This window comes from Petaurus breviceps, unplaced genomic scaffold (assembly GCF_028583685.1).
Source record: "Petaurus breviceps papuanus isolate PSGF00001 unplaced genomic scaffold, PetGlider_PUasm1.0 140, whole genome shotgun sequence".
Lineage (NCBI taxonomy): Eukaryota > Metazoa > Chordata > Mammalia > Diprotodontia > Petauridae > Petaurus > Petaurus breviceps.
The window spans coordinates 49,236,297-49,249,977 of record NW_027185698.1 but is presented as its reverse complement, the minus strand read 5'-3'; positions in this window follow the sequence as shown (position 1 = coordinate 49,249,977).

Sequence of the window (13,681 nt, the reverse complement as noted above, 5' to 3'; positions counted from 1 at the left end):
ACAGCTACAGGGGAGAGCCCTGAGTGGGGAGTGGAGCAACATATTTGAGAACCAAAAAATGCTCTCGACCGCGGGAGCCTCAGCTGAGTTTTGTCATCCCATTTCTGACACCAAAATGACAGGGAAATAATCTGCAGGACTGCAAAGGTATCATTAAGGTGTGGGTGGAGAAAGAATTGGACTCAATGGCCTTGAAGATTTTTTCTAGTCCTAAATTCTAGAATCCTGGAATATTCAGGGTGGCCTATGAAGGATGGTCCAGAAAAAGACACTGAAAAGGAATAGTTAGGTGGGACGATGCCATAAAATCCACTGGAAGGACAGAAGGAGTGTGAGGGTCAGACACCAGAGAGAGGGCAAGCAAAGCAGAAGAAGGACCACTGGCCTGACCCATGAAGAGATCACTGATGACCTTAGAGAGTAGTTTCAGGCTAGTGTCACAGTCAGGAGCCAGAGAGCAAGAGAGTAGGAGGTGAATAAGTAAAGAGAACAAACGTAGACGCCTTTATTTAGGATTTTGGTTGTCAAAGAGGGTGGTGATAGTGGAGGGAGAGTTGATTTCTAAGGCCCTTTCTAGCTCCAATGTGTTGAATAAAGTGTCTGATTCTGGACAGATTCTAGGAGGGATGGATGGCAGCTATCTAGGGAGAAAGACCAAAAGAGGCAAGGAACTCTAATGTAGGGGAGAAAGACAATGTGGAGGGGTCTTTTTGGTCGGAGCTGAGCAGTAGAGGAGCACAGAAGAGACAGACCAGGAGATGCTTTACAGCATTCCTGATTGCAGTTGGTGACCAGGGGTTGGGAAGACTCGTTAGAATTAGTAGAAGCTTGGAGAAGGGGGAGGAGAGGTGGACAATAATGAATAGACTTTGGAAAGGGAGGAGGCTGAAGGCCAGGGCTTGGTGAGGTGAAGAGTAATCCTCCAGGCCCAGAGCTTGACTGCAGCTGAGAGGCCCAGGGGCAGAGGGTCTGTGAGGTCTGATATCTGTATATGTAGCCCCGAAGAATCGATCCCTCCATCCTCTTACCCTAGCCCACCCTAGTCTGCTTGTTGCCAGCCTTCCAGCTTGTGTAACAGAAAAGAAATATAGTGCCATGATGTGTTTAGACAGCCTCAGAAACCCCTAGGTTGGGAGGTGGGCCCAAGGACGGGGCCCTGCCTTCTCTCCACATCATTCAGCCTCTCAAGTACATCTCTTTTCCAGTCTTTGCTTTCTGTTCCCATGGGCATCACCCTATCTCAGCTCTCCATTACTTCCCAACTGGACCATTACAGTGGCCTGATTACCTTATCTCTTCTACTCTGTCCCACAAAGACAAAGTGACAGTGGGCTCAGCTCAGGAAGGGGCTGGACCAGGCTAGCTTAAGGCCAGATGGGCAGAACTGGGCTTTATTGCCTCCTAAGTTCCCTGGGTAAAAGCAGGTGTACAATTGCACACCATGGGTAGGAAGAGAGAAGGGGATCTGAGTTTTAGTGGTAGATCTAGTAGTACCTGGAATTCAGGCCCAGGAAGACTTTGACCCCAGTGCTTGAGGCTTGGATGGGGTGGGAGTAGGGGTCATTTGGTGTCATGGCAATGGCCAGAGTATCTCTTTTCATCCTTCAGAGGAAGAACAGCCCTGACTCTGGAAGGGTCAGGGAGTCCAAGACAGATTGGTTTTCCTTCTTGTTATACCATGAGCTTATCTGCTGTCTTTCTCCTGCTCTGAAACTACTCACACCTCCTTTTACCTACTAAAGAAAGTACAGATCCTGGGCCCCCACATCTCTGAGATCTGGGTCTGCCCCCACCTTCTTCCTGGGGCCTGATTGCACTAACTGATGCCGGGTAGTGCCTTCCTCAATGCTAACTCACCCAGCGTTTCCATTAACCTTTGGGCCCCCCCAGGAGACTGGCACAGGTTCTCCATTCCCTTGTTAGAATTCCAGACACAGACAGGCACTAATCTGCATTAAGATACAGTAATGAGGAGCCAGGCATGGGGAGGGATAGACGCTGGCCAATTTGTGCACGATTCTCCTCCTGTCTCCTTTTTTTTCATTTCTCACTTTGACCTTCTGCTTGGTTCCTCTCAGGAGGCTGAGCACCCCCCACCCTTCTCCATCTCCCCCATGCTGCAGAGCTCACATCTCAGCTGCTCATCCCTTCTTCATTCTGCTATTTGGGGTGGGTGGGAGGGCTAAGCCAGGCTGCTCTAGCCTTCCAGTCCTTATCCCACGACCTCAGGAAGCCTCACATGTTTCCCTACATCAGCTGTATCTCCTCCATTTCCCTCTGAGGTGTGGAGAGAAGTCTGAAACCCCAGCCAGCCCCACACCTGCACTTCTCACATGGGCATCCCCAGGACTGGGCACTTGGGAGGAAGGGGGAGATGGGATAGGGACTCATAAGTTCCTGTGACACAGCTGGGGGCTAGGCCATCTGTTTTGTTGGATGGTAGTGGGGGATCCCTGAATCCTTCATGTAAAGGAGTCTGTGGAGTAGAGGTCTCCTTTGATCCAGCCAGATAATGGAAACATAGATTTAAAGTTGTAAGCAACCTGAGAAGTCATCTAAGCCAACCCCCTCTCATTTTACAACTTAGAGGTTGTAAAACTCCTCTGAGACTCAAAGCAATTTGCCTAAGATCACACAGTACATCAGCGAAAGCCATGGGATTTAAACCTAAGCCCTCTGATTCCAAATCCATTGCCCCACGCTGACTTGGTTCACCTGCCCTCCCTTCTCTCCCATTCCTGAACATAGTTCCACTCAAGTCTGGGGCTCAGGAATTAAAAACCAGGGGCCCACACCTACCTCTGACCAAAGGAGTGAGACTACCTGTCTGAGAGAGCAAGGCTCTGGGTCATGAGAGGAATCTGACAGAAGGTTTGGATGACCCTTCTCAGAGGCATGGCCTGGAACTGAAAGGGAAAGAGCTTTCAGGACGTGAGCTGTTTGCCTGGTAGCTGAGCAGGACAGGATAGACAAGAGGATGAATAGGGCATGGGGGGTCAAGGAGAGTGCACATTAGCCCTGGAAAACCAGAACCTAGAGCCTTCACAGGTTTGGGATTATGAATACCCAGACCAATCCCACTATCCTGGCCTGGAGCCTAACATTCACAGTAGAGGGAGACTCTTTAGTCTAATTCCTCATTTCAATTTGAAAAATTCCTTCTCGTTTTCCCAGAAAAGTAAGACTCAGAGGAAAGACAATGATTTGGCCAAGGTCACACAGTCACTCAGTGGTATTACCAGGAATCCAGACTCTCAGGTCTGTTGACCTCCAATGCAGGACTCTTTCCTGCACCAAGATTTCCCATCATTACCCATACCTGCTAAAATCAAATATGCTGCTTGGGCAAGATAGCTCAGAAAACAAAACAAAGCCCCCAAATAAAAAACCATGACTCCCCATGGTCTCATTAGCCCCAGTTTATCAGCTGCTGGCCTTTAGCAGAGCAGATTAGCACAGGATAGGATGAGGCAGCTCTGATTGGGAAGGAAGAGAATATGTCAGAATGTGCTGAGCCTCCTTCAGAAAACCCTGTCCCAGGTTGCCCAGAAGGGCTCAGGTCTGGTCCCCACCTTTATTTCCATTGTCTTGAGCTCACTGACCTTTTAAAACAGGAAGACAGTGGGATGATGCATTGGAAGGAACACTAAGCTGGGAGGCAGGACAATTTTCTCTTGCTAGTCCTGGCTCTGCTCTGTGTCTTCAGGCAAGTCCATGGCCCTCCCCAGACCCCAGTTACCTTGTTTTACAAATGAGAAGGCTGGATTTAATGACCCCAAAGACCCCTTCCAACTCTGATATTCTGGGTCAGCTTGGAAGATCAGCCTGGCAGAGATCAGGCCCAGGGTCAGAGGCTGCCTGTGCTGTTTAGGAAGGAGCTTAATTCTTGAACTGTAAGGCTGAGAAGCTTATCCTGCCAAGGAGTCCAGGGCCTAGGAATCTAGGCCCACACAGGCTCTGTCTATGGGTCCTATAGGGTAGGGGGCACAGTGGGTATTGGTCTTCCCTGGGATTTCCAGGGTAGGGAGCAGAGAAGGGGGGAGCTGGACTCCTGGGTGTGGTAAAAGAGAAACTCAGCAGAACCAGGGCCATGGGGAGAGCCCTGAGGGCTCCTGGAGGAGGGGTGATATCTCCTGGGTTTTGAAATCTGCCTGGAGACCTCAGCCTGCCATTGAGCCCAACAGCTGACAGGAGAAAGAAGCCTTCCCCTCCCTGCAGCACCCAGCCTTCCCATTGCTGTTTCAGGGAAAGTGGCTTGGGGGAAGCTGAAAGGGGCTGGAGGGACCCTCTCTGAGTCCCTGGGTCTGTCCTTATGGCCTGACTGCATTCCCCTCTTTCTTATTTTCCCTCTAGGCAAGTGAAGCCCCTGGAGGCATTCCCCTCCACTTCCACTCCTTTTCCTTCTCCCCCTAGCCACATCCCCTGCTGGCCCTGACTAATGAGTGATGCACTCATTAGGCCCATGATTCCCTGCTGCATGTTAATGCCATGTTCCCATGCTTCCCCAGTGGCCAGAGCTGGGGGCTGAGGGCTGGTGGGTCAGCAAAGCTGTCAGCCCATGGGACTCCCTCTCATCTCCCTCCCTGCCCACAGTCCCCTCCACTACCTTCCTCTCTCCCTGTTAGAGTCTAGGTGTAAGGCCTGATCTCTCTGCCCTTTCTTTATTCTCATCCTTTTCTTTTCCAACCTGGAAAAATGTAGAAATGGGGATGAGGCTAGGAAAGTATGTCCTACTGCTCATAGAATATTTCTACTTGACCATCTCACCAGAATCTCAACCTCAAAATATCCCAAATTAAACTCACCCTCTTTCTGCCTAAACCTTTGTCTCTTCCTCACTTTAGGATTATTGTCCAAAACACAACAAACTACCCAGTTTCCAGTTTCTGATTCTCTCTATTTTCCAATTTCTTCCTATCTGTTGACTCCTAATCTGCTTCCTATAAGCACGACCAAGTCTCCCCCATCCCTAAGAAGTCTCTTGTCCTGTATTCCTCCTCTTTTTACAGCCAAATTCCTAGAAAAAGTTGTCTTCTCTTCCATTATTCTACATTACTTTGCAATTTGAACCCTGACCTCATCACTCAAGGGAAACTGCTCTTGCCAAAGATAACAGCAATTTCTTCTTTTAAAGATAAAATTTCATTGAATTCTTCAATTTTTACATCCCCTGCACTTTCCAACATATCCTTCCTCAAGAATCCTCTTTTATAGCAAAGAATAAAAAAGAGGGGAAAAATCTCATCAAAAGCACAAAAAGCCTGACATTTGCACACTTAGAGTCTCCCACCTCTACAAAGAAGGAGAAAAGTGCCTTCTCAGAGATAATTTTTGTTACTAAGCTTTTTGTTATTGTTCAGTCATTTCAGTCATGTCTGACTCCTCATGACCCCATTTGGGATTTTCTTGACAAAGATGCTGGAGTGATTTGCCATTTCCTTCTTTAGCTCATTTTATAGCTGAGGAAACTGAGGCAAACAGAGTTAAGTGACTTGCCCAGGATCACACAGTAAGTATCTGAGATCATATTTGAACTCAGGTCTTCCTGATTCCAGACCTAGCACTATCCAACAGGCCACTTAGCTGCTAAAAATTTCTGGGCAATTTTTGTTGTTGTTGTTGAGTCATTTTAGTCATGTTCCACTCTCCATGACTTTACTGGGGGGTTTTCTTGGCAAAGATATGGAATGGTTTGCCATTTTCCTCTGCAGCTCATTTTAAGGATTTCAACTGAGAAAGATGAATCTTCCTGTCACCAGGTCCAGCACTCTTTCCATTCTGACACCTAGTTGAAATGGCTAATGTCATTTCATAGCATTAAGTTTTGATTGTTTCATTGTTGTTGTTTCCATTTACATTGTTTCAGGAATGTGTGTGTGTGTGTGTGTGTGTGTGTGTGTATTGCTTTCCTGGTTCTACTTACTTCACTTTGCACCAGTTCATGTAAGCCTTCCCATACCTCTCTGTAGTCATAATATCTATCATTTCTTCTAGTGAAGGAATATTTCATTCTGTTCATGTCCCAATGATCTCTTACTCCTCAGATCTGAAGTCCTCTTCTCTGTCTCCATCCTTCTTGACCTCTACAATGTTTTATGCAGCTAATCACTGCTTTCCTCTTGATTCTCTCTCTCCCTGGTTTTTCTTAAGCATTGGTCTTTCTCAGTGGTCATTCTGACCTGCCATCCTGAGCTTCTAAGCCTATATTTGGAGTCATCACCAATGCTCTGCTCCCCACCCCCACCATGTGTGGGTGTAACCCAGAACTCTTCTGAGCTCTCTTCTCTCCCTTTTCTATGCTTTCTTAGCCAGTTCATCTCTTCCATGGATTCAACTACTGTCTCTATGAAGGCGCATTAATCTAGCTCTCCTCTCTCTCCTGGGTTCTGGTCCTACATCTCCAACCCATGTGTCCCATAGACACTTCATACTCAGTCCCAAAGAACTCATTATCTTCTTCCTTAGCCATGTTCCTCCCTCCAAGCTTCCCTTTTTCAGTGGAGGTCAACCACCATCTTCTTAGGTAACAAGGTTCACAACTTCAGTCATTCTTGATTCTTCTCTTTAATTTCTTTTGTTTTTTGAGTTAACTTCTTTTCAAAGTTAACTTTTTTTTTTTTGCTTTTTGGAGGAGGGAAGGCAGGTCAATTGGGGTTAAGTGACTTGCCCAAGGTCACACAGCTAGTTTTGTGTTAAGTGTCTGAGGCCGGATTTGACCTTGGGTCCTCCAGACTCCAGGGCTGGTGCTCTATTCACTGCGCCACCTAGCCACCTCTCTTTAATTTCTTTAAAAATATTTTATATGACCTCTTCTTTTTTGAATTTCCAATGACTCCTTCCTCCCATTACAACCTTGCTTTGTAACAAATAAATACAATAAGAAAACCAAATCTAAATATTGGCCACGTTTGTGTATGCCTCAGTCAGCACCAATTAATTCCATGCTGAGAGAGGAAAGGTATGCTTCCTCATTAAAGCCTCTGAATTGGTCACTTCATCTTTTTTTCTTAAATCCTCATATCCAATCAATTCCCAAGTCTTAGAGATTTAACTTCCACAGCAGCGCTAGCATCCATCCCTCTTTCTCATCTTATGAATTGTTCCAATTCATACCCTTATTGCCTCCTGCTGGACTATGGCAGGGAATAGCTTCCTGGTTGGTCTCAGTTTCCATTCTATCCTCCTCCAGGTTTAGCTAAATTAATGTTGAATCTCAGGTGTGACTGTGACATTCCTCTGCCCAAGGAGATTCAGAGGTTCTGTATTGGCTTGAGCATAAAATGGGAATTCCTGCACCTGACATATAAAGACCTTTACAGTCTGGCTTCAGCCTACATTTTCAGGCTCATTTCATATTCCTCTCCTTCACTCAGTACAGACAAGTACCACTTGCTGTTCTTATTTCATCCTCCATTATCTCATCTTTGCCCAAGTTGGTCTCCCATGTTGGAAATACTCTTCCTCCTCTCTGCTTTTCTCTAGCTTCCTTCAAAACTCAATAAAATGCCTCCTCTTATGCAAGGCAGACTGAACTTCCCAGCACCCTCAATAACCAGAAATTATTTTATTTTATTTTATTTTAAGCAATCGGGGTTAAGTAACTTGCTCAAGGTTACACAGCCAGTTGTTTCTGGGTGTGGTGCTGAGTGTCTGAGCCCGGGATTCAATCTCCAGGTCATCCCAACACTGGAGCCACCTGGCTGCCCCTGAAATTATTTTATTTTTACTTGATACGCCTAACACTGAGAAACCACTTCTGGGACCAAAGGGACTGGGAGGCTGCACCTACTCTGTCTCCTAAAGGGGCTTGGCCTCTAATGAACAGTGTTAATTCCTTTTTTCTCACACTGTAGCACAAAATGTACTTCCTGCCCTATAAGGGAGACTAAGTGAGAGGCTGATTTGGAAGCTATTTCTTTTAACTAACAACTTCCTTACTACTGTCATGGGACACAGGGTGGGGGTAGAGGGAGGACCAAGGAACCAAAGGCTTGCTGCCTTATATCAAAGCAACTTTTTCCATTGCTGAACCATCAGATAGAAAACTCCAAAGCTCACACATAGTTGACTGAAACCAGGAAAGGGCATGCTCTGTGGAATGGCTCCTACTACATACATATATTTTGCATTTGTTTATCAATATACATGTTGTTCCCCAAATAGAATGTTAGCTTCTTGAGGTGAAGGGCTGTTTTTGTTTTGTCTTTGTATCCTCGATAACTAGCATAATGTTTTTCACATAATAGTCTCTTAATAAATGCTAATTGGCTTAATCTTTGATTCTATTCTCTCCCACTTTTCATTGTCAATCAATTTTCAAATCCTGTCAATTTCTACCTTTGCAATATCTCATATCTTCTCAGTAAATATATTTATTTTTTGTTTAAAAAAATCAGCTAATTCGGGGCGGCCAGGTGGGGATGACCTGGGGATGGAATCTGGGCTCAGACACTTAGCATCCTCCCAGAAACATCTGGCCGGGTAACCTCGAGCAAGTACTTAACCCCAATTGCTTAAAAAAAAATCAGCTAATTGGGTAACTAGAATGGAAGCGCTAATCATTGCTGGTTAAGAGTGAGAAGAACCTGGGGCAGCTATGTGGTGCAGTGAATAAGTTCAAATCCCGCCTCAGACGTTCAACACAAAAACTAGCCGTATGACCTTGGGCAAGTCACTTAACCCCAATTGCCCTCCTAAAAGCAAAAAAAAAAAAAGAGTGGGAAGAACCCACCAGAATAGATCTCAGGCTGATGGCATTAGAGGAGACAATGCTTAACTCATCAGGGATGTACTTAGAACCCTGAGAGAGAAATGTAGCCTTGCTATGGGAAGCTCAGCCTTCTAGTGTGCATGTGATTTGGGACAGTAAGTCTGGACTCTCTCTTCCAGAGAAAACAAATCGATCCCTTGGTGACCCAAACCATAAGTTGCTTTCAGTGCTCTCAGTACCCATCTCCCAAATTCAGATGCCACTCTGGCAATAACTCAAGAACATGGTATTACTTTAATCCATGTTCCCTGTTTACTTTTAATATTATCACCTAATCAAAAAGCTTTCCTAAATTGTGTGAAAGTCCAGGTGAATTTAGAAACTGATTATTATTTTTCTTTGGATTTATATAAATTTATGTATTAAATATATATTTATATAAATTTATGTATATAAATATTTATATAATTTTTTTATTTATATAAATCCACATGGGCAGGAACAAACCAACTGCTACCAGACTTACAGCCCCAAAACATCATTCAGTCTTTTCTTTGCACTTCTGCAAATTGACCAATTTACTCTGATCAGAACCTTCAACACACACAACAATGGCTCCTCAACGCACTCCTGTGGGCTTTCAATGTCCTCCTCAAACTGATTGAAGCCAGAGAATAGCCTTGCAAAGAAAAACCCGGTGAATTCCCCTTTGACCATTATAGCAGACTATTAGAGATTAAAAAAAAAAAAGTTCTGGTAGCTAGACTAGAGAATCCATCCTAACTAATGCCGTTCCAAAGCTTCACACTGATTCCCAAAACACTACATCCCAGGGAATTCTGAATATTATTATAGGATGAGATGCAAAACCTATTTCTGAAATCACTGCAGTATCAGTAAACCCTTTAAAACCAGGAAGCAGAAAAAGGTTCCCCAGTTCAGACTCAGGCTATCGTCAACTCCCTGGAAACACTTAGTCAACAAGCATTTATTAAGCACCTTCTGCAAGCCAAGCATTCTGCAAAGTGCTACAAACTGTTGTAGAAGGAAAACAATTTTCCAGTTCCTAGAGAAATAGCCATCCTTCACTTTCCAGTTTCCCAACTTGAGAGAAAAAGACTGCAGAAGAAAACATCTTTGCTAGGTCATTTTTACCAGTCATTTTTTTCTGCAATAGGAATTGCTCAAATAAGCTGAAAATTGCTGCTTAAAGACTGTCACAGTCAAAAATGGAATGCTAAAACAACATAAGATCTAACAGTACTTTCCCCTGTTCCTTCTATAGGAGAGAATGGAATCCAGAATAGATAGTTTAATAGTTAATTTGTGTTTATCTGTTACATAGATTGACTGAATGCCACAGAATGCTGCCCTTAGGATGTAAGTGTGGGATTTGGGACATGTTAAAACCTAGACCTACTCAGTTCAAAAGGGATAGCTCCTAATTAAATTGAGTCATTTTAAGAAGTAAGGTGGATATGTGCCATGTAGATGTGGATGTGGTCCAGGCCTGCTAGGGGAAGTTGAGGCTGGTGGATCACATGAGCTCTGGATTCTGAGCTACAATAGGACTAAAGTTGATCCACATTAAATCTGGTGCCAACATTTAGAACCCTCAGGAGTGGGGGGCCACCAGGCTGCCTAAGGAGAGGCAAATTGGCCCACCTGAGAATTGGAGGTCAAAGCTTTGGTGCTGAATCAGTGCTGAGATGGGGTCTATCAGATGGCTGCTGCAGTTGTAGCCTGGTGGAGATGGGAAGACCCAGTCTCAAAAGAAAACGGGTGTGGATTTTTCAGTAATGAAGCTTCCTTAAGTTATTTCTGATCACACTTATTTTTTTCTACTTCTTGATCTGCCCAGTAATGGAAGAGGGAAAAACTGGAAAAATATAAATATGCTAAAAGAAAACAAAAACCGCCTTTCTTATTTCTGCAATTGTTTGCATTGAAGATAAAAAGGGACTAAATTTATACCTCAAAAATGACTCAGATATAATTCTTTTTATGTGGATTTCCAATAGTGTTAGAAATGAGTTTTAATTGTTTTTATATGCTAACATAGCTAATGACAGGACCCTGGGAATCCACTTGACCTTTTGCGTTCCCTTTCAGCATCCTTCTGTGAGACCCCAAGAGCCTGCTGGGATACTGGAAATTTTCCTCTTTGATAATGGGGCCACTCATCCTATACTTTTCTCAGATTTCTGTCCCTAGCACAGCAGGCAAGGTGTGGGTACAGAAGGGAGACCTATCGACTGTCTTTTTTTCTCTTCCTGTTTCTGTTCAAATTGACCCCCTTCCATCCCTACATGGGGTCTTCCATTCAGTGACAGCGGTCTCCTTCTTATTTAACAGACAAGACTGTCCATCCCTCATCTCTGGGCATTTTCTCTGATTGTTCTCCCCTGCCTGAAAAGCTCTTTCTCCTCTGCTCCAATTACTGAACTCTCTGGCTTCCTTTAAGTCCCAACTAAAATCCTACCTTCATTCCTAAAGTCTTTCCTAAAGATTCTTAATTCTAGTGCTTTCTGTCCTTTAATTATCTCCTATTTTTGCTGCATATATACCTGTTTGCATGTTGTCTCCCCCCTTAGATTGTAAGCTCCTTGAGGGCAGGGACTGTCTTTTGCCTCTTTTTGTATCTCCAGAGCTTAGCACATTGTTATTGTTGTTTAGTCATTTTTCAGCTGTGTCTGACCCTTTGTGACCCCGTTTGGGGTTTTCTTAGCAAAGATACTGGAGCAGTTTGACATTTCCTTCTCTAACCTAGCACATGCTCAATGCTTAATAGGTGTTTGCTGATTAATTGATTGATTATGTTTTTCTCCTATCTGACAATCTTGGTTTGACTCTACTGGAAAGGGATGGCTGGTGCCAGCTGAACACTACAATAAAATGGCATTCTAATGTTCTTCCCCCAGTGACTGTATTACGCCTGATACCTGACTTCAGCTCTTTCTCCTTGCAACAGGAACAGCTGTGCTAGGTCTTAGATTTTTTTTTTCTGTTCAAAAGAACCTGCAGATTCAGGCCCTTTGATAAAATGCAAGCCCTCTTTCTTTCCAGGCAAAACTTGAGATGTCTCCTCCTTCTGTTGTCTTCAGAATAGGGAATGGAAGGCATCAGACCAGTTATTGACAACCAAAGAACTCAGCATCCTTGTACCAGCTAACTTGCTATACAATGCTCTCATCTTTCCAGTAATGAAACCAGGAAAAATGAATCCCAACTTCCAACATTTATGTGATCAATAACTTTTTTATTCCCAGCCATCTGGGTTACCCCAAGTCTGACCTCTATTATTTCTGATATTCCAACTGAAAAATGTTTTATGTGCCTGAACCTCACTAATGCTTTCCCCCTTACCATGCCCCTCCCCATTCCTGTTTACCCTCATCACCAATATCTGTTTGCTTCCCATTTGGATTTCACTCACCTGACTAGGAACAAGCTTCCTCAGTGGTTCTGTGGGAACTACTCTTCATACAGCCAAGCATCTCTAAGGATTTCCTGATCCAGAAAAGTCTGTTACTATGCATATATCCTCATTGCTAATTTCCATCAGAAGGCTGTGCTTTTCAACTGTTTTCAGCTGTGTCTGATTTATTTGGAGTTTTGGAGTTTTCTTGGCAGAGATAGTAGAATGTTTGCCATTTCCTTCTCCAGCTCATTTTACAGATGAGGAAACTGAGGCAAACAGGGTTAAGTGACTTGCCCAGGATCACACAGTTAGTAAGTGTCTGAGGCCAGATTTGAACTCAGGAAGATGAGTCTTCCTGACTCCAGGCCTGGTGCTCTACCTGCTACACCACCTAGCATCCTTTAAAGCAAGGGTGTTTAAGTCCCTAAACCTGCCTTTTTTTAAAACTTTGATAACTATATTTTAGTAGATTTTGTTTCCCTTGTGGTCATAGGTACTATATTTTATTCATGTAAAAACACCATTCTGAGAAGACCATAAGCTTCATCCAACTGCCAGCAGGGTCCAAGACCCCGCTTCCCCATTTTTTAAACCTGTTGGCTGAACTTTTGGAGTGGTTATTGAAGATCTTCCCAGCCCTGGTCCCCAGTCCCAGGCCATTCCTGAGAAGGGAGTGGATGGAAAGGAGATACAATTCATAGTCACCAGTTTTGGGTCTTGGAGTTTCTCTTGCTTCCAGGCATCTGAAAAGCCCTTCCAGAGTTCCCTCTCCCCAGGGGTCTGGGTATATGGCCAGGAAAATACCTTGTTTTCTAGGACTTTTTAATCCTGGAGGTGGTGGTAGGAAGAGTCAGGGGGGAATCATTATTGAGAATGATCTGGAGAAAATAAGTCCAGAGAATTTAAATAAATCACCAGGCTGAGGTATTACTATTTCCACCTGGAGAGACAGCTCCAGGAACACAGGCATTCTCACAAGTGTAGAGCAGGTAGGTGAAATGCTGGAGAAAGTGTTGGAGGTGGGGTCAGGACAGGCTGAGTTTTAATCCGGCTTCAGATGCTTATTGAGTGACCCTGAACAGGTCACTAAACTTCAATCTACCTCCGTTCCCTCATGGGGATTCTAATAGTACCTATCTCACAGGGTTGTTATGAGGATAAAAACATATTTGTAAAGTGTTTCACAAACCTTACTATTATAATTAAATGCATACACATAGAGACAGGGAGAAGATCTGGACATATACATTACAATTCTGCTCCTGCAGTAGTGAATGACATACCCAAAGGTCAATGGAGAGACCTGAGTCCAACAGAAGCTCCAACATTAGCAAACATCTGAGCACCTGCATAGACACATACACAGGTGCACACATGTCCACAGGCCACAGACACAGGCAGGCAGGTCCCAAGCCTGAGCCTTGAATCACCAGGATTGAATTCTCTTCCTGTTTAGGGTTCATGGAGAGACTCTTGGGAGCTGCAGGAGGGGGAACGGGGAGGGAGAGAAAAGAGGCTGCTTCATCGTGGCAGTCTCCAAGGGGATATTG